The 22,338-nt window shown below is 39.8% G+C and overlaps 1 long non-coding RNA gene and 1 pseudogene across 2 annotated transcripts; one reads left to right on the top strand and one right to left on the bottom strand.

Moving 5' to 3' along the window:
• Positions 1-731: 731 nt before the first annotated feature.
• On the bottom strand, positions 732-3,247 carry LOC133890136 (uncharacterized). 2 transcript variants are annotated; one of them, XR_009904027.1, is made up of 5 exons: positions 2,572-3,247; positions 1,934-2,047; positions 1,759-1,861; positions 1,215-1,358; positions 732-1,075 (listed from the first exon to the last, which is right to left on the bottom strand). It is a non-coding gene; the product is annotated as an uncharacterized LOC133890136 (long non-coding RNA). The 2 variants fall into 2 exon arrangements; XR_009904026.1 differs by lacking the exon at positions 1,759-1,861 and having other exon boundaries at positions 739-1,075; positions 2,572-3,237.
• A 6,747-nt stretch (positions 3,248-9,994) lies between these two features.
• Positions 9,995-12,092, top strand: LOC133891197 (uncharacterized; annotated as a pseudogene).
• The last annotated feature ends 10,246 nt before the right edge of the window (positions 12,093-22,338 follow it).

Here is a 22,338-nt window from a genome sequence, read left to right as displayed (position 1 = left end):
TTCATGTTATCGATGCCATAAGATAAAAATCCCTTATACCGAATTTACTCTCTCTACCTTATTTACATTTCCGTATTTATATTCTTAGAATTTACGTTCTTATATAGGTTACAAACACTTTGATCGATAGAGTAAACACACTAAATAAATCTAGAGTACATCTAGATAGAAATTAATATAGATTTATCATATATAGTTTTTGAAATTAAATAGATTCTAAATATTCTAATTCACCTTCTCTTGGGACGTCATCGATTTTTTCAAAATCTTCTTTATCTTTTGATAAAGTCTCTTCATTTTTTAGCATCAAAGAGGAAGAAGAAAAAAAAGAAAGAAAAAAAAAGAGCCCACGTGATGACCTTGGATCTACCACTGACTGGGCCGGCTACATGCTTCCTATCGTCCTATCCATGCATGGTGATTCTTAGTGGGTCGAGACCATGGCAATGCACGACATGCTCTCGGTCTTGGACCTGCGAGTGCTACGTCCTACGTGCGTGAAGCTGTCGGCTATCGCCCTGCCCTGAAACCATATCATACTAGGCAGAATGACGCGCTTCGCTGCGTCTGTTTCGAACAAATGTAAACAAATATAATGCTGGAATATTGTGTGATTTATAAGTTCTAATTTGAAGGATAAGATGAGTTTTATTTTAGGCTATTTTACAGCTACACTCATTAAAATGTTGTGGCTGTAGTTTTTATTTAATATGTCAAGACTTCAATACCAGGACAAAATTGTAAACATGGCACCAATTTGCACCTAAAATGATAGAACAAATTTATTTTGCTAAGCTACTAATTATGTAAATTGTAACTTCGAAGATGCAAGAGGATGAAAACTCAGTGTAGATAAATCATATTATCTCTAGCAGCTTAGCTTTGTTTCCATAAATTATAATAACTTTGACATTCTTTCTGTACTGAACTTTCTTGCTTTAATCATAAAATAGTAGCTCTCCTGTTATTTTCTTAAAAGGAAATCTGCTTTAATGATAACCACAAAACTTTATTGCCTCCTTATTGTTGAGAAAAGAAAATTTGCTTCTATAACTACACAGCTGAACTATATACCCTGAAATAGATAAAGAAACAAAATTACACACTAATTTAGATAATCAAAATAACTATTAATCTCCTAACCTTATTTATATAATACAATTACTTGCTTACAGCAACATTGAACACAACTGAATAAAATAAATTTATAGTACCTTATGATATGTCAACAAATCAAACTCATTCAGCAAAGCGAACATGATTCAAAGGGGCAATGTCTCAACTCTGAGTCTCTGATCTTTTAAAGACTGCCATCTCCATTAAAACTGTTAGTGTCACTTCCTTTGGTCTCACTATAACTACAGCAAAAAAAATGCATATATCCTGGTCAGTGGGGATAAACAACTGTTGAGAAACAGTTTGAGTGAATAAAAATTGTTAGTGTATCCATCAGCAGATCAACAAATAAAATCTGGGCCAAATCAAATTTGAGGGCATTCCAATCCACAGACAGAACTAACAAATCTCACCCAAAAAAATCAATGACTACATTGTACAATATAGTATTATCATAGCAATGAGGATACATCACTTGGGCTGGCTAATTTGGATAGAGTAAACATCAGCTCCAAAAGATGGCCCCATGGATATATCAGGTTGACTCTACACAAAGGTTGATATCATGACATGCACATGCCAGCAGACTGCATATAACTAAAATCAAACTACTTAAACTGAAGCAAAGCAGAATTGAGGCACCTGGCTAACAATGTAGTCAGCAATCGGTGTCTCCATTAATTTGGTCCCTAAACTCTGAAACTCAGCTCATTGATGTCATTGCCAAAAGTGAGCTTTGGCTTTCCTATGAGATTTCAAAATACAATACCCATTTACATAGTTCGTTCATACCTCATAATTAACTGAGAAATCATACCTGAACTTTCTCCATTGCTGTTGCAAGTGAATGTTGTACAGGATAGGGACATTGTTGATGTGTTTGGGCAATTCCTAGCCTCTATGCAGTTTGCTGAACTCATGAAAGATTTATCTGCCACAATGCAAAAGGATTAGTCAATGGAAATAAATGTATACCAAATTATCCAGAATCTGAACCCAACCATCATACCTTGTAAAATTAGTTGGGCGAAATTACAACATACCAAATTTTACATGAGCACACGAATCCAATAAATTGACCAAATCAGTATGATTCTTGCCACATGTGCTGGCACATTACCACTTCGGCAAAGTAAACGAATTTGTACATGAATAATAAGATTAGCTCAGAATGAGCTCAACATGGGGCTGCTGGCAGCCTTGCGGTTCATAAATTTAGGTGCTGCTGCATCTATCTTCATATAACGGATCTTAATTGGCGGTAGCACACTTAAATAGATTGGTAACTTGATTAAACTTCTGGAAACAAAAGCACCCGACGACTTTACAAAGCCTAATCCCTCGAATTTGTTCAGAAGCAGCTAACATCACTCTTTTTGATCACCCAAAATCCCTAAATCTTGCTAATCCAGCTCTAAAATAAGAGGTTTCAGGATGAAAAAAAAAAACACGTACCTTCAATGGCTTCTACCGGCGGAGTCCGTAGCTGCCACTCGCCGCAGCAGTTCGTGACGGTGGCTCAGTGTGGCGCGGGCTCGGATGGCGGCGCCTTGAATCCGGTGGGGCGCGGCTCCGGTGGCTTTGGCCGGCGGCGGAGGAGGTGGATCCGGGCGAGATCGAGCGCGGTGCGTGAGCTCTCCTGCTGCTTCAGCTTCGGCTCCGGCCTCGCCGCGGCCCCGCTCGGTGCGCTCCTCACACCGAGCAGCCCAGGAGGCCAGGAGGCGGCGGACCAGCACCGGCGTCGGCAGGAGGCGAGCCGCTGACCTCGGTTGGGTAAGGCGGAGGGGCGAGGAGCAGGCGGACGGAGTGAGCGAAGAAGGAGGCAGCGCCATCGGGGAGGTGGATCCGGGTGGCGGCGGCTCGGCTCCGATGGGGAGGTGGAGCTGGGAGGTGGCGGCTCGGTCCTGGTGGCGGCAGCGTGGATTCGGTCGGCGGCGTCGCGCGAGGAGGCGAAGGCGAGAGGCGAGAGGCGTTGGCGCCCGTGGCCACCGGAGAAGGAGGTAGTGAGTATTTTTTCCGTCGGTGCCTGGAGCTCGCGGAGGGGAGTCTCTGGAGTTCTCTGGGCTTCGCGCGAGGTGGGCGCGGGGACCGGGACCCGCCTGTCATGATCATGCTACAGTGGCAGGAGGCCTGAGCGCTCGCGTAGTCCGCCACCGTTAGTATATGTTATATCTATCTATGCATATGCACATGCACTCACAGCTACTGTACTTAGCTTTTTTTTATTAGAGGTGCCGAACCCAAAGGACTCATGGGCCTAGTCACAGAGTTTTGGTAAATGGGCTAATTTTGAGGGTCCAGATGTGCTAAAAGGCCTTGTCTCAGAGTCATATATAGGCTAACGGCCCAATCAACAGATACAGCTTTTCTGGTGCTTCGCTGGTTTCCCCGACATCGTGAGCTGCAGAGGTTTCACTATTATATATATAGTAACAATCACACACCTGTTATGTGCACATATAATTAATAATATTATGATAGAGATAATAATTCTTATGAGAAAAATAATTAAAAATAAAAATATGATAATGCATCTCTAAAGCATCTTAACTTGAGATAGTAAAAATATGCTTATCTTTGCATATGGAAAGAAAATGATACCGAAAGAAATGGAAAAAAAAGATATAAGATCAAGCTAACTTCAGACACGTAAGATGGCGAAGCGGGTTCGGAGTTAGATGATATCATGCTGAGATATGTGAGGAGATTGGTTGTTGCCTGGAAGAGGGGATCAACGAATTTGAGCTGTGTGATTAAGACTCATGAACGGTTATCGGTGTATTAGGAACCAGGGGTCCCTGAGTCCCGAGACCGGGCCAGCCATCCGCCACATGTCACCATCCCGCGAGGTTCACCCTACAGGATAAGAAGAAACTAAATCCCGGGAGAAGGTGCTCGGGGCCGCAGCCTCTAGGTTCCCGAGCATCCCAGTTCCCCGATGATCTGCAGAGTCCAAGTACCGGGAAGGAAGTGCTCGGAAGGGTTCTCACTTACCCCCGAGTACTGTAGTCCCCCGATGATCCAAACAGCCAAGTGCTCGGGAGAGAGTACTCGGGGCTGCACGTGGCAGCCCCCGAGGACTCGGTTCCCCGAAGGTCTCACCAAAGTACTTGGGAGAGAGTGCTCGGGGCTGCACGTGGCAGCCCCCGAGGACTCGGTTCCCCGAAGGTCTCACCAAAGTGCTCGGGAGAGAGTGCTCGGGGCTGCACGTGGCAGCTCCCGATGACTCGGTTCCCCGAAGGTTCGCGCAAGATCGTTCGACGACCCAAAGGGTCCCCTCGCCGGGGTGTCAGCCAGTCAAAGACGCGAATGCCGCATTTAATAGGCACGCGTGGCCTGACATCCTGACATTCTCAGCTGCCCACGCCCCAGTGTCAGACCCTGTCATGCTCTGACCGGGGGGCGTGGGTCCTTTTAATGCACGGGTCCCGTCCCGTTTCACCCGGGTGCCTCGGGATAACGTTGCCAGAATCGAAGCGCTCCGCCTGCCACCCTGCCCCGACAGAAGAACAAGACAGGGTGGGCGCACCAGGCACCTCTGCGGCTGCCCGGTGGGCCCCCTGAGTGGCGCCGGAGGACCTCCACAGTGGCGAATGGTCGGATACACACCGCAATCTTCCACCGCCCCTGTCATTTCGCCGAAGCGGAATGATGACGCCTTTCTCCGTGGCACCTTGGCACGTGCGCCCCCTCTTTCCCATTCAGGATAAGTCAAGGTCGGCGCGCCTATAAAAGGAAAGGATGGAGAATACGTAAAAGAGAGGAAGACTCAGACGCTCACAGAAAAAAAAACCCGACAATGCACACGCTCGAACCAGCTCAAGCCAAGCTAGAACACGAGAGCCTCAAGCTCTTTGTAAACAGCTCTCCCCTGTAACCAGATACATCCTTGAAGAATTCCCTTCAAGGATAGATATAGCACTCACACAGGAGTAGGGTGTTACGCCTCCGTACGGCCCGAACCTGTCTAAACCCCGGTGCACCCATCTTTCTCGCACTAGGACGATCATCTCCCATCAGCCACTGCATTTATTTCTGTTCCCGTTTATTTCCCAGACAAGATCGTTCAGGATCATCCCCCGGCCGAATCTCTAAAAAGGGGTCTCTCGGGATCCCTGCGACAGGAGTTCATCCTCCGACAACAGTAGATATCAAAAGCTTATGCATAACTCTTGTATTTTTATATCTAATTATTATATGAGATATATATTAAGTTTAGTTATTGGATATAGATGGAAATAAATAATAGTGTATTAATATTTTGTAATGCCGATAACGCATATTAATTACATGTTTCTAAATTGATTGGAGGTTGCCAAATAATTATATCCATATGCAAACATAATCGATTATTTTCATAAGCAAACAGGCAGGAAGGCATGACACAGATCCGGCAAAACACGCAAGAAAGCGTTAGAGACGTTGGATGAGATGTTCAACACCAAACGCATTCCTCCACTCTCTCAAGCTCAAACATACAAACACAACATTCAGTTTTCTCATCACCATTATGGCCAACCTGGAGATAAAGTTTGGATCCTTAATTCAAACCTGCATCAAGTTTTCCGAATTACATCATTCATTAAAAATCGCAATATAAGATTTCAATTAAAAAGAAAAAATGAGAACTCAGCGATACAACTTTTATACATTAAAATATGCATATAATTTTACTAATTATTGATCAAATTTACAAAATTTGACTTTTCCAAATCCTATTACGTCCTATATTTTGGGATGGAGGGGTAGCAAGTAAGATTCAGTTGGAACCAGGGTTTACAAAATTGTTTGGCACCAAAAACTGGGACCCAACGATTTTTTGAAATTTGTGAAAATAAAAAAATCGATCAAAACTTGGCAATAATTCAGACAAATTCACTCTATCAAATTTGTAAATCGGAGAGAAAAACCAACCTAATCGAGTCAACAAAAACCGAGCGAATTCTCGATTTACCGAGCGAATTTTCTGCATTATGAACGAATTCGTTAAAAACTGGTCGAATTTCCCAATTTGCCGAGAGCATTTCTCGAATTCCATGGAAGTTCAATTAAAAAAAAACCAAAAAATATCTCAACCTTGTAAAATCAATAACTAATTCATCTGAGCTTCAAATCAAGTGAAACAAATTTTGTTGGTTTTCTTGTAACATGATCTATATGATAAAAGTATTTATACTTATAAAAAACTTGAATATTTTCTATGAGAAAATGTATTTTCTAAACCTAGTTAAATACATAGTTAATTCTTTGCTAATCCAAAAATAGTGAAACTAATTTTTTTAGTCTTCTTAGATGATCCTATGTCTTTTAAAAATATATGAACTCATGAAATAGTTATTTTAACATGTAAAATTAGTGAACATGTATTGTAACTAGATTAATTCATAACTAACACATGACACATCCAAAATTTGTGAAACCACTTTTATTAGTTTACTTATACTATGCTTTATGTAGAAAAAATAATGGTAGACATGAAAAAGTTAATTACAATGTTGTTCTTAACATGTTCACTTTATGCTTGTGAACTTTGTAAAAATTATGAAGAAATTAATAAAACTCTAAATAAACTAAAACCAATTTTAAAGATCCTATTAAGATATGCCCTACATTAAAAAAATATGTGTTTGCATGTTAAACTTTTTATTAATATAATGGGCCAAATCATCATGTTCATACGACCCATTTTTAGTATTTTTCTTTTTTATTTCAAACTTCCTATCCATGAAATAGGATGCAAACGATGTTATTTTTGAATTTTGTTTTTCACATGAGGTCATAGAATTTTCTCTAATTTTTAGAATTTTTATGGCTTTTTTATTTTTTGATTTGTGAGTTTTTAATTTAAATTTGAAAACCGATCGATTTCTAAATACGGTACAGACCTAATTGACCGATATTCGTGAATACCGAGCGGTTTTTAATGGTTTTTCAAACCCTGGTTGGAATGCCATAGAGTCGATAGTGGATGCCTCCATCGCTTGCCTGCCCTATGTCAGCTCAACTCTCGTGAGTGCCTCGGCAGTGGCGTTAGCACGGACGCCGTTGCGCTCCGCTGCAGTACAGCGCCTGCAGCTCACAGCCTCCATTTATCCAACTCGTATCCTACCTTCTTCTTGTCTAGGTGCAGGTGCTTTGGCCGGACGCCGGGTAATAGAGTGGACCGGTGGAGGCGATTTGAGAATCGTTGTGGGCTCGTCGGGGCTGGGTGACCAGACGGAGCCGTCATGGCGATGGCCATGGTGAGGTCATAATCCTTGACCATCTGATTTGTAGATCGATCTCGGCCACACAATTATGATCTCACGGCAGCTGATTACACACCTGAGGATTGATTGTGGTCAACGTATTTTGTAGAAACACCCCTTAAATGCCTCGCATAATAATCACGTTCCAAAATTTTAAACAAACCCCCTAAAATGGTCCAAAATTATGGACAAAACCCCTAAGGCCTTGTTCGGTTGGGCCGGGAACGACCGAGGTCATAGCCCAACCCCTGCGGATCATCCTAGCATGGAAAAGTTAATAGCCTAGCATTTTTTACGTGTTTTTTAAGCCTGTCTGGGATTGTAACCCGGCCCATCTCGTCATTTTCCTCCCAGGAAAAAACCATCGACTATGGAGGCGTGCAAAAAATCCTCGGAGGCGATGGCAACGTGACATGACTCGACTCGGAGGTGACGACGACGCGACGGTCTTCCCTCCAGCGTCCATCCTCTGTGGTGGACACCTTCTCGTCGGTAATCCCGTCGCCATCCTCTTCCTTCCCTTCTCTTCTTGAGTGCTAGGGTTCCCTCGTGTCTAGGGTTCTTGATTTGCGTCCTAGCATTCTTGATTCAGCACCACCACCGGTAGCCGGGGGGGGGGTGTTCACGGTCGCGCAGTGGGCGGAGCTCGAGCAGCAGGCACTCATATACAAGTACCTCATTGTTGGCATGCCCGTCCTGCTCGATCTCTTCTTCCCCACCCACCCCAACCCCGTTAGCTTCTCCTTCGCCAGCCCCACCACCGCATCGCCCTTCTACCATAACCACCACCACCCGTCTTGTGAGCTTCCCTGACCTGTTCTTGCAAAATTTGCATCTTAATGAGTGTCTTCCATCCACTTTTCTATAGATTTAGCTTATGATGCTTATGGTCCTAGTTAGCATGACTCAAAAGCTCATTAAATACTTAATAGTCAATAGCAGTGAAGTTCTAACGGTGAAACAGGAAACTAGGAACTAATTAGAGTCAGGAAGCTTCAATAGAACTTAACCACTAAAATGACATGGAATTGAATGGAAACTTTCTCTGTATTCAGCTTTAAGTTAGAGGCTTAAATTTTATGTGCTTTCTTGCTATAGACTTTCCAAAATTTAGTAGGATTCGCTACTTATGTGTACTAGAAATTGCTCGCTTGGCAAAATCAACACTTTTCCCTTGCAAGAGTAGAAGAGACCTAATGTTTAGGAACTTTAGTCAACAAATATGCATATAGTTATCTAATTTGTTTATTCAAGTACCTTAGTAACAATAGATGCACAGCTAAAAGAAAACAAGAACTATACCACGCTTATTAAGATAATGTTTTATAACAGAATAACGATTCTATATGACTAACTACATTTTTATCTAATATTCTCATATGATCAATTGATTTTTTTTTTAAAAGTCTTAACACAGCTTAGATTTCCCTTACATACTACAAATAAAATGCATCATAGTTTCCCACTCCAGTTCTAAGTAATAAACAACCAAATGGTCGCTTCCCTAACTAGAAACTTAAGCTTCAATATATCACAGAGAGTGAACTATCAAACTATCAAGTAGTGAATATCAACAATCTAAATCTTATAGGAGATCAAATATGTAATAGAAAATAGAGATTACTGAAAAAAGTTTTACCAGTTATGAGCGGAAGTTTTAGAGGACCTCTATGATCATCTCGATCTCTAAATTTTACTCATGCACATTGTGTCGACTTCGTAGATTGTCCCTGCACCAGTTAGAGTTGGAGAAGACCAATCCCCACCATCCTGGGACCTGTACCCTCTCCAAGTGGTACTTGATCTATTCTATCTCTTTTTCTTGAAGTTGTTTATCTATATTGTTAGACCTGTAATATTATCTATATTGTTTATTGCTGAAATAAAATTCTTTATCTATGGACCTTTATTAATCCTTTGCTAAAATAAAGTTTTGTTTTTATTGATGGGTGTTCACTTTTGCTTTATATGACTTTCTTTTTTAGTTTTGCAATGATTATGAGAATAAGGGATCGCATTAGAAAGAGGAGGGATGAGGATGATGATGATACGATGATGTTTATTTTTCCTGCACTATATCTGTTGGGTTCTAGTGGAGGAAAGAAAAAGAAGCGGCGGCATACATCAGCGCTAACAGGCGAGGAACGTGTTCGGGAGCTGCTTAACCATCGCCATGCGGTATTGAGGAATCATGTTGAAAGGGCTTTGGGGGTTCTAAAGAAGCACTTCCCTATCCTCAAGGTTACCATATTTCATAAAATAAAGAACCAAGTGAAGATACCTGTAGCTGATGTTGTGTTGCACAATATTATCCTATCATTTAAGAGATGAACAATAGCTAGATGACCAGCCAAATAATATTGATCCACAAAAATTTATCGATCTATCAGAAGGTGATCAAGGCAATGATTAAGGCAACAATCTTAGAGACATGATAGCATAACAAATGTGGAATGATTACCAACGACATAGAAAGTAATGGGTTGTAATAAGTGGTACATTTGAATATGTTTTGATATTTTGTGAGTTGTAATAACTTGAATATGTTATAAATATTATGTTATGAACAAGTTATGCTGGTTTCATCTTACATATATTTGCTCCAATTCTTCTATTATGAATATTATATTATGCATATTTTCACATATTATATATTTGGAAGAGGTTCTCCAAGGTTAACCATACTCTTGTTTAAAGCTGCAAAAAAAAAAAAATTCTCCTAAAAGCTGTCCTACAAAGAAGCATGGAGGTTCTCCAAGAAGTATGCAACTGGTGCAATGAAATCAAATTGGAATTTGTTACATGTTGGAGAAATATTTTTGCTATTGAATCTGAATATGAATCTGAATTCGTTACTTTCTGGTACAAGTTGTTTTTTGGATGTCTCTGAGGTTCTCTTAAGACATAACATTTCTAATTATGAATATATTATAAGAGTGCCTGCTGCTATTTCTAATTATGAATATATTATAAGAGTGCATGCTAGCAGCAATACTTGTTGTTATGGTATAGATGATTGCTTTTGGGCCATTCTCAGCAACTTTTGCTTGTATTGTTGTGTGTTTTGCTTGTATAGATTGGCATATGAGTTGATATGAGCAGTTTTGTTATATGTGCAGTTTGTTGGAAATACCTGATGGGATTGACTTGATGCATTCACATGGTTTAGTCTAATCTGGAATCAAGTTAGGGTGATTTCAATGATAACAGGTAAAATATAACACAAAACTTAGGAAAAGAGATCGATTGTTTTGATGTATGACTACCTTTTATTTTTAACTTATTAAGTTATTGTTGGTAGGAAAAGATTGATGTTTGATCTTTGTTTTATGTAGAAAAATCAAGAGCCTCTTGGAATCTAGTCCTAGAGAAGATCCTTGTTGAGTTGTTGCATGAGCACAACACCTCTGATTATAGGGGTCAAAATAGATGGTCGTTAGAAGCTTGGAACAAGATTGTGAAGGAATTCTATGATAGGGATAAGTATGGGAATTTTACAAAGGCCCAAATCTAAGAGAAGGAAAAGGAGTTGAAAAGAGAATATAGGATGCTAAAAGAGGCCAGGAAGCAAAATAGAGCTTCATGAAATGATTAGAGGTGTATGATTGAGGCTGAACCAGCTATATGGAACAACATAATCATTGTAAGATGATTTCTTGATCATTACTTAATTTTGTAGTTAGTTATTTTCCATCGTTGCGTAAACGATGTCAGTTTATAAACAACAGCTTGTAGATTGTGTAAAATCTTATCTCTAAACACAAAATCATTTCGTGTTAGCCATAGTGACCAGCATGTGGCTGCCAAGATATAGATCAAATTTTGGTTTCTATATTGCCTGCTTGTTTTAAGTTTAACTCTATAAACTGCTTCAATGTATAAGGGTAAGATGGTCAAAAAAACATCACTAAGACCACACCCACCATATTTAGGCACAAGGCACTAAAACATGATATGATTTGCAGTCTCAGCAGTCTAACATATTTAGGATCCATTTGTATCACTGCTACTATAAAATCCTTTTTCACTTAAATACTTCTTTCTTAACAGTTCATATCACATATCATTATCTCCTCTCTCTAGCTTCATTATCCATTTGGATAAAAGACAAATTATCATTATCTCTTCTTATGCCCATAACCATGCCTGAAAAAATTGCTCTAGCAGTCTACATTTTCTAGTGAATTGCTTCAGGTAGCAAATAAATACATATGGTGTAGTTTGGAATAGATCTGAGACAGGACTTTATGAGGATAGTCTTTGCACCATAAGATATGTGAGAGCACTGCAAAGTTCCCATCCTCTTCTCCACTTTTTGGCCAAACTCAGATGGACTATGAAAGTCAATAGATAGCTGATTACTCTAATCATACACCTCAATCATTCAATGTTTTACTTTTATTGTGCAGTCATTTCCTAAAGCTAAGAAGTTTCATAGAAAGTCTTTTCCTCTATTTAATGCATTGAAAGAACTTTATGATGGTTAGTTTTGCCACAAGTCATAATTGTTGTTATCAATATTCATGCTTTATGAGAACTGTATGTTGCTTACTCTTTCTTGTACTATAACTTTCTTGTGTAGATCATACCACTGAAGAAATCTACAGCTTCACCTCTACTCAACCACCAAAGTATCTAGTTCTTACACAAGTTGAGAGTGCAGATGAGCTCATTAACACCGAGGTTATGTTTCCAGACTTGGAAGAGACTTCGGTTTATCATAGATAAGATGATGCAGATTCAAGAGTGTAAATAATTGAAGATGAAGATGCAAGTGTTGAAAGGAATAAACAGAGGCTGCAAAGAAGGGATGTTGATGTAACAAGAAACAAAGAAGAAAAATAACCAAAGAGGTAGAAGAAGAGTGGTAACATCGAAGGACTGATGGAGAGATACCTTGATATGAGAACCAAACATGCTGAGGATAAAGCTGCATAGTTAGCAAGAGAAAAGGAGGTTGCTCAAGGTATTGATTTTTCAATCAAGAGGTGCATATCTGTTCTTAATTCAATGGAAGTGACCAAGGAGGAAAATACCAAAGCATATGGTGCTTTCAGTAATCCAAATAACAAAGAAATTTTTCTGAATGCTTGTGATGAGGATCCAGAATCTGTCTTGATTTGGTTAAGCATACGGAAGTGCTTGAAATGAAATGCTCAGTGGCTAATGTGCATCTTTATTTGTTGTGCAGGGAAGTTGTTTGATGGCTTTTCACTCTGGCAAGGCACCAATGCTCTCATGTGTTGTCAAGCAACCTCCATCTTTCCTACCAGTTGTGTGTACTGTTGTTTTTAGTAGTTGATTTTGAATGTCACTGTAGCATGCTGCATGAGCACGCTACCATCCGAAGTTCCAAATTGCCTCTGTCATATAGTTGCTATTTGGCTGAATTGGATCTTGTGCTTAGTTTAGATGCATGAGCAACTGCAGAACATAACAAAAACGCTCGAGATACATACTATAATCCAAATTCAGTTCTAACTGAGGGCATGTTGTCTGTCCGTGAGCTTTCCTGACTTGATTCATTTTTGTTTGCCATCCCATTATGTTAGAATTTTGCGTATCGTTTCACAAAGTCATTACTTTCTCCTCCGTTTGAGAAGCACATCTGAGGTATTCGCATGAGAAGGCTTAGAGACTTGCTTGCCACGGGAAGAGGTTTTAGCTTTTCATCAAACTAGTTCATTCTCATAATTAATTCAAGTGTTGTACTATTTTCCCTTGATTGAGTTTGTTCCACTGGGTTTTCTCAATGTAAGGCTTTTAATGAGGCAACATAAGCTATGTAATTTTTTCTTCTTGTCATTTTTCTCACTAGATATTTGGAAGGAGTTTTTAACGAGGCATGAGAATGACGTTGGATAAGTGTCCAAAGAAAATATTATAATATAGGCTTATCTAATAGGTTACTCATATTGGATACTTATCATAGACATGCCTATAAGGCATGAGCCCATGAAACCATTAGTAATACGAACTTTAGTCTCATGTTGCTCATCTATGTAAAAATGGTCTCTCCTCTCTCCCCAACACTATATTAGGAGAGTAGGAATTCCCAAATTGTGCACACAATCATCAATAAAATGGAGTGGTATCGAACTACATTTTGTTTCTTAAAATTCTTATTTGATTGATATACAGTAACATAATTGTTACAGCATCTACTATATATGACATGAGAAAGGTAGAAAAACATGTCTTCAAATGAGACATTGAGTGGTTTTCAAAATCTTGATCTAAATCAACTTGACGCATTTTATGATAGAATCTATAATCTTACTCATCTTTGCCATCGTACTGGAAGCAAGGTTTATGTTACCGACCGGAGCTCAGTTACCGATCTCCGACGGTAATCGAAAAATCGTGATTACCGCGGTAACCGGTCTAATTTTCAAAAAAAATTGGACAAAATTCATTTGAATAGATTCGAAATTAGGGGAAATCGCGATTTTAGCCGCTCGGTAACCGGTCGAATTGGACCGGTTACCAAGCGGTTTTTGCGATTTATCGAGCGATTTTCTCTAATTTTCCGCATTCGGTAACTGCTCGGTTTTGTCGGTAACCGCTCAGTTTTCTCGATTTTCAGTGAAGTTCAACAAAAAACCCAAAAATTATCTCAATCTTGTAAAATCAATAACTAATTCATCTGAGCTTCAAATGAAGTGAAACAAATTTTGTTGGTTTTCTTGTAACATGATCTACATGATAAAAGTATTTATACTCATAAAAAGTTCAAAATTTTCTGTGAGAAAATGTATTTGTTAAACCAAGTTAAATGCATAGTTTACTCTTTGCTAATCCAAAAATCATGAAACTAATTTTGTTAGTCTTCTTACATGATCCTATGTCTTTTAAAAATAGATGAACTCATGAATTAATTATTGTAACATGCAGGATTGTGTAAATGTGTTGTGACTAGATTAATTCATAACTGACCCATCACACATCAAAAATTAGTAAAACCACTTTTATTAGTTTATTTATACTATAATTTATGTAGGAAAAATAATAGTATACATGAAAAGGTTAATTATGGTGCTGTTTCTTAACATATTCACTTTATGCTTGTGAATTTTGTAAAAATCATAGAGAAAATAATAAAACTCTAAATAAAGTGAAATCAATTTTAAAATCCTCTTAAGATACGTTCTACATAAAAAATATGTGTTTGCATGTTAAACTTTTCCTTAATATGAGTTAATAACTGAACCGTACGCTTCAATTTTTTTCATTTTTTTCATACTTCCTCCTTATAGAATATGATGCAAACGACATTACTTTTGAAAAAAATTTCACATAAGATCTTAGAATTATGTCTAGTTTTTTTTAAAGATTTTTTATTTGTTTTGAATTTTTTGATTTTTCGAATTTTTTAATTTAAATTTGATTAGCGTTCGGTTTCTAAAATCGAGTCGGACTGAGATAGCTGATTATTACGATTTTTCTGTTTACCGTCGATTTTTCACCCCTCACCGGAAGACCTCTAGTCTTGTCACTCTCTTTCTAAACGGTAGGTAAAGCTAGCATCATCAGACAGAGTCTTAAAAGTACTACAGCCATGTCACACGGTTCCATCCACTCCCAGCTGCTTGTTGACTCAACCTTCTTTCTTCTTTCTGCATACATCTATCTATATATATAGCACTGCCGTTATCCTAAAAGGAGATCGAGGGGACAGGTTGGGCACCTGGCTCCAAAACTGCAATCCAAAGCGCTGACTGAACTTTTGGCCAGGTTAGGAGCTCCATCAATCATTTGTACCCACAAGTTAGGCCATGGTCAGGCAGGTCTTGTACATGTCTGTACATATCATAAGCGCCATGGGGCATGGGCCAACATTGGAACTGAACTTTTTGAGGAGTAGAATTAGAGCTGCATTTTTCCTCTAATCAACTTTTTCACTCTGAACCGTCACTTTACATAAGCTGTTTAACGATGTGACATGTTTCCCAACCCTATCGTGATAAAAAAAAAATGCTAGAAGAAACTTAGGCATCGGTGAAGCTGTCAGCAATGACTGCCTGAAGATTAGTCTATAGCTCGTATCCATATAGTGATCCTAGAAGGAATCGGGAGCTTCCCAGGGTGAAAATGGATGGCAGGAAATCCGAATTATTCGATTCCGTATCTGTTAAAATACGAATATGGATATCTGTATCCGTATTCGTTTCTGAAATAGATACTAAAATGGATATATCCGAATTCGTTTTCGAGATTCGGATTCAAATGTGGATATCCGAATTCGAGATATATCCGATTCGTATCCGTATCCGCCAACTAGAGAACCAAATTTTGCTAAAGTTTTAGAAATTTCAGATATGAACGAAATTCCAACCCAATCAAATTGGAACAAATTTCAGTCAAATTTCAATTAAATTTGATCAAAAATTTAAATTTCCAACATGAATTTTGAACAAAATTTCTAAAATTCCGGCCCAATCAAATAAGAACAAATTTCAGTCGAATTTTATCAAATTTCAGTCGAATTTTATCAAATTTCAGTCAATTTTTTTCAAAAAATTAAATTTTCGACCTGAATTTCGAAGATCGAGTAGATATCCGAATGCGGATTCGTATTCGAACTATCCGATTCGTATTCATATTCGAGGATATCCGGATCCGTATTCGCATTCGGATTAAAATATGATAAATCGTACTATCCGAATTCAATTCCATGCGTATTCGATCCGTTTCCATCCCTACTCCCAGCTATTCCCATCGGTCGCCGCCAATCCTGGTCCGACACCTGTTCCATAGCTATTCATAGCCATCCATCTCACACGTTTAGCAGATCTGTCCGTAAAAAAAAAAGATGTCAGTGCCCAGCCAAGAAATTGCCCGCCTCTGACTGCGCCCCAAATGGCTGCGTAAATGTGGTCGCCCACGACGCCATGGCCCGACGAAAGAAAAGCGAGCCCTCACATCCTCCATATCCTCTTCCCAATTCTCGTCACAATGGGATCCCCTAACGGGTGAGGTCAGTTGATTTTAAATTGGTGTAAACTATTGGATTTAAGCTGACGGATCAGATCTAATACTACAATATTGCTATAGTATTTTCGGCGACAGTACATCCGTGACTTCACCGTGCTGTTCATCACATCACATTTTATTATTTATCCATAACTTTACCATGCTGAAATCAGAGGATTTCGATCCATTCTTGTCGTCACCATTTGCTCCCAATGACCCCCGCCGCTGCTGGCTCACTACGACCTCACGGATGTGCCTACCGTGCATGCGCGGCCAGTGTGCCACCACTACCGACGTGGCAAGTGCCTTTTTTCAGCCCCATCAATTTACCATTTTGGCTCACCGTGGACTAGTCTCTGAGCGCCCCTTCGGTTCATGACGTGTAGACCTGGTCCGTGGAATGGTGACTAGCCAAACGACCAATAGATCGCACATGGGTTTAGCCTACTTCTCGGGCCAGCCTTACGACCCAAATCCCTCGGTCCACAAGCCAGAATTCTCTAGGACTGATATCAAACCAGTGGGCCAGATCGAAGCCCAGATCTATCTCGACTCAGATCCAACCCGACCCATCTGCTAGTCAATGGACTCACTTATCAGTCAACACGTTGACCAGTCAATGTTGACCGTTGACTGGGCCCGCCTGTTAGGTTGACATCATAAATCATTTAACCTCCAAACTTAATTTAAATATAAGGAATATTCCTTCATTTTCTTTTTTTTCTTAATTAATTTTTTGGAGGCCATGACTTCTCCGTTTTAGCTTTATTCTGATGATTTTTTACCTAAATTAATCTAAAATCGAGATCTATCTTCTCGTCGTAGTGTATTAGTCATTAGGGATCATTTACTGTTCCATTTGGTGTTATTTGTCTCTTACCTAGTGTAGGCCCACTTATAGCCGAATTGCTCTTTGCAAAGGAAGAAGAGCTCACTGAGGAACATGATGGCCTGGACTACAAGGAATGATAGGAGACTTTGGAAAAGGCAAGTCATAATCCTTTAATCATATTGGATCTATCTTTCACTACTATAGAACGAGTCAAAAGTAGCGGCACATCAGTGCCGGTTGTACCGGTACCGATACTGTCAAAAGTAGCGGCACATCAGTGCCGGTTGTACCGGTACCGATACTGTCAAAAGTAGCGGCACATCAGTGCCGGTTGTATTGGAATCGGAACTGAAGATGTATCAGTACTGATTCTTAAGCTTCCACGTGCGAATAATGAGTGAGCCATTATGAACCGACACTGAAACAATTTATCAGTGTCGGTTCTGGCCATGAATTGGTACTGATGTACACTGATACATCAGTGCCGGTTCTATCTATGAACCGACAATGATAATCAATATCAGTATCAATGTCGATTCTAGCCACGAATCGACACCGATGATTGCTACTGTCACATCTTATCTAAAAAAATCATAACTTTTTCACACGAGATCTATAACTTTGTAGTTAATAACTTTTTAATTTGAGGTTTTTAAAATGCCCAAATAATCTTAACAAAGTTTTAGCTGTGTTCGATGACAACTTATCTTCAAAAATTCATAATTTTTTCATACGAAGTCCGATGGAGATAAACTTTATATGAAAATTATAGCTTTCGACGAGTCTACAACTTTGTAGTTGATCAGTTTTTTATTTGAGGTCATTTAGATATCCATATAGCCATTTAAATGTTCGGTCAGAAGATGTCAAAATGATTAATTTTGCTATTATTATCGAGAACGAACGATAGATGAGATGGTGAGCGGTCACGCGTGAGGGTCTGCTGTGAGGTCGTGAGTTCGAGTCCTGGTTGCCGCATGCAAGAAAAAATCGCATGACTTGTGCGGCCGGGAGAGCAGCGTGACTGATCGGGTGCCTCTGGTTGCAAAAAAAATTCTTGCTTTTTTCGGCCCCAAAAGTTTGAATGGGGGAAAACCATATCAGTGCCGGTTGGTGGCTCCAACCGGCACTGATATAGTTTTCAGTGCCGAGTAATCAGTGGCGGTTTAAAACTCGTCACTGATGGTGATTTTGAACCATCACTGATGGCATATTCTGATGTAGTGTTTTATAATCTAAAACATCAAACTTAAAACTGGTTATATCATCGCATGCTTATATACTTGCTTTATTTCAACTAATTGTAGTACGTATAACCTATCTGTTATGCCATGCCTTGATTAAATAATACTATGATTTCATGATGCCTTGGCTTTTACAATCATTAACTATATTAATTCCAGATGATATCTTGTCAATTTGTATGCCTAGATGAATACCGCTCTCCGGAGACAATACAATTGAATAACATTTGACAACTCTTACAAGATGCAAGTGTGCGATTTGAGTTGTGTACTTGATGTGTGTGTTGGGAATGGTGGTGTGGCATGATAAAAAAACTGAAAAACATGTTTTAATGGGGGCAAGTCAGGTAGTACTCGGGGAGGATGCCTATTAGGGGCATGTTTACCTGTGTGGTATACGTTGCTAATGAAAACGTATGTCCTGACCATGTAAGTATTAAATTATTGTGCCATCATGTTGAGCCATCCTTGTGCAACTACATGTCCCTGATTATGGTAAAGGGCTTGGCCCTTCATCTTACCCGACCAAGCCGGACAAATCACTAGTAGGGCCGAGAGCAGCGGAAACCCAAGTGGCTATCAAGCGCTTTGTGTTAGGCTTGTAGGATTAAGTGCTCTATGTGAGGCTTGAGATCTAGTCGAAATGGCAATCTATATGAAGGCCAGTAGCCCTTGGTCTATCCTGTAGTGGAAGTCTGATAAGGAAGGATGGGTGAGGAGTCTCATTATGATTCGCTATGTCACGACGGTGGTTAGAGGCTAAGCATATGATATGGATAAAATTTTATACCTCTGCAGAGCGTAAATCTATTCGAATAGCCATATACGTGGTCTTGGATATGTGAAGCTTTGGCCATATTTTGGTTAGACTTGAGTGTGTCAATAGTCCTTGATGGGGGAGTGTGCGGGTTGTGTGTGCCCGTCTGTATTGATAAACTTTGGCATGAGCCAGGATCTGGTTAGTACTATATGTCCACCAGACCTAGAGATGTGAACTGTTGAAGGGATCAGTGACGTCCTAAGAGGAGGGATGAATTAGGACACTTAAAACTATTTTGGCTCAAAAAAATAACACAAGATAAACCTATATCAATTTCTATCTAAATGTGCTCTAAGCTTATCTAGTATGTCTACTCTACCGATCAAAACGCTTACAACCTATCTAGTAAGGTAAATTGCAAGTAAGTAAATGCGGAAATGTAAATAAGGTAGAGAGAGCAAATTTGGCACAAGGATTTTTTTCACGTGGTATCGATGACATGAATGCCACCCATAGTTCATGTTGGAGCTCCACAAAGGATATACTCCCGGTCGACACCTGGTCACGGCCTTTGAGTCACCAAGTCACAAAGACAGGGCCTCCACCCAGATGAGCCACCAAGCTATCAAGGCAAGGTCTCATTACTAGCCTCTCTTTCAGTTCCTCATCGCTGTGATCACTTCAGAGCTTGAGCCACAAAGGTAAGGGTCTCCGTGTTCCCGCACAATCGCCTTGCCGCCACTCCACACCAAGTCAGAGGGTCAACAAGCTTGCCAGCGAGTCACCAAGACTCCAAGGTACCAACGTACCAAGAGGTACACTGTTGGATAACTTCTTGATCCACTCTCTAGATAGCAATCACCTAGCAACTCACTCTCTAGGCCTATAAGCACTAATCACTTACTAATCTTGTGCTTAATTGCCTTGGATGATCACTTTAAGCACTTTGGTGGCTTGGATGTCTTCTCAGATGTACATGAACTTCTCTAGACTCCAGCACACTCAAATGACTAAATGGAGGGGTATTTATAGTCTCAAACTTGCGCACTAACCGTTAATCCAATGGCTCTAAAAAGCTGTTAACACCGGATGATCCGGTGAGAACAGTAGTACTAATACCGGATTATCCGATGAGTATACTCTCATAAACTAGTCGTTGGAACCCCATTTATACCTCTGTGAACACCGGATACTATGGTGTATACTCCACCTTCATCACCGGACTTTCCGATGAGTATACCTTAGCCATCTGAGCCAACATTTTCTCTATGTAAATTAATCTGGTTCACATCAACTTCATCACCGGACTATCGCCAGCCGAGCCAATACAACCCTCTCTAGAAAATATGCTCCGGTGTACAAATCTTCAGAACACCGGACCTTCCGGTGAGGTTACTGCATTCTCCCCTTTGTCAACAATGCTCCGGTGTATTCCTCCGGTGAGTTCAAATCAATCACCGAACTATCTGATGGGGTCTTCTTCTTCTTCTTCGTCTTTGCACCGTTCATTGTCCGGTGTATTGTTCTGTGCACTTCACTTCATCATCGGACCTTCCGGCGTGTCGACCTTCGATCTTCAACAGCTGCAACCTTTTCTAGTGGAAATGCTCCGGTGTGTATCCTCCTCTGAGCACCAGATCATCCGATGAGGTCAAATACCTCTGGACACAATGCTCCGATGTGTTCAACCATGTGAACACCAGACCATCCGGTGAAGTCATTTTTCCTCGGACTTTTTTTAATTCAACCATACTTTTGTCCCGGCATCAGTGACTTCTTCATGTATTGCATCAATAAGACTTACTAACATATATTCTAGATAAACATATTAGTCCTAATAATTATGTTGTTATTAATCACCAAAATCATAATCGTGACCTAATAAGATCATCTTCGCTACAACTGTGAAGGGTGGAATAGCCTTTCACAGCTCTAAAACCCTAATCATGATTTAATAACTTGAGTAGTCAGATCCATTTTTTAAGTTAGATGATTCCCTTAATCAACTGTATCAAAACCAACTTTGTGCTTAAAGTTATACCTATAGCCTTATGCCTTGTTAAATCCCTTAAGCATCTATCAATCTCTTGAGTAGTGTTAGGACTTACTGCGTACATTCCGTATTAATTTTTTCTTGCTGATCAGATGAGAAGCCAGAGTACAACTTTGTCGAGGATAGTGATGAATAGTAGTAATGGCCTCATCCGCACCTAAGTTGCATGTGGCTTTAGGCTACCCCTTTAACTTTCATTGTTGTTTGATTTGGCTGGTCAGTCGTGGATGTAATGAATTCTATGGAGTAAGAAACTTGTATATGGCAAACTTTATGTCATACTATTATTCAATATATGACTGTGATACTATTTTTATTATAATTATGCATATCAACTATTTTATGTAGTAACTTAGTATATGAGCCATAGGATATATATCCTAGGTTAGGACCTACAAGAGTGGTACCATAGCAATCCTTGTATTTAGGACGTGACCTTAGGTTGACGTGGTGAGAAGAGTGATATATTACTATAAACTATATCGCAAAACTTCTTCCTTTCTCTCCTTATATCTTTTGTCCCTTCACTAACTTGTCCACTTTTGGAAAACCTGTCTTTCCCTGGTTCTAACACCTCTCTCTCTCTCTCTCTTAAAAAGTCTTAACAGATGGCTGAGGAGAACTAGATTTCGTCGTATTGCTTGGAAGGTTGAGGGCTTATACAAGCTATTTTGGGAGGCATTATGTCACTTAGGCTACACCAAGTGCCCTGAATACGTCGGACGAGAGTACAAGGAGAACGGTACCCACAAGTATCAAATGATACTCCACGTCTTTGACTGTGCTGGACATTAGGACTGGGAGCCTTGGAGCCTCAGTATCACCGGAGCACAGTTCGGTGATGCTTACCAGCATGCAGCTTTGGAGGGCCTACGCACCTTGTGCCTGGGGATGGAAACGGATCGAATACGTATGGAATCGAATTCGGATAGTACGATTTACCATATTTTAATTTAAATATGAATACGGATCCGGATATCTTCGAATACGAATACGAATCGGATAGTTCGAATACGAATCCGCATTCGGATATCTACTCGATCTTCGAAATTCAGGTCGGAAATTTAAATTTTTGAAAAAATTTGACTGAAATTTGACAAAATTCAACTGAA

This window comes from Phragmites australis, chromosome 14, assembly GCF_958298935.1.
Source record: "Phragmites australis chromosome 14, lpPhrAust1.1, whole genome shotgun sequence".
Lineage (NCBI taxonomy): Eukaryota > Viridiplantae > Streptophyta > Magnoliopsida > Poales > Poaceae > Phragmites > Phragmites australis.
Note: the sequence above shows the minus strand (reverse complement) of the source record. Positions and strands in the feature narration are given on the sequence as shown.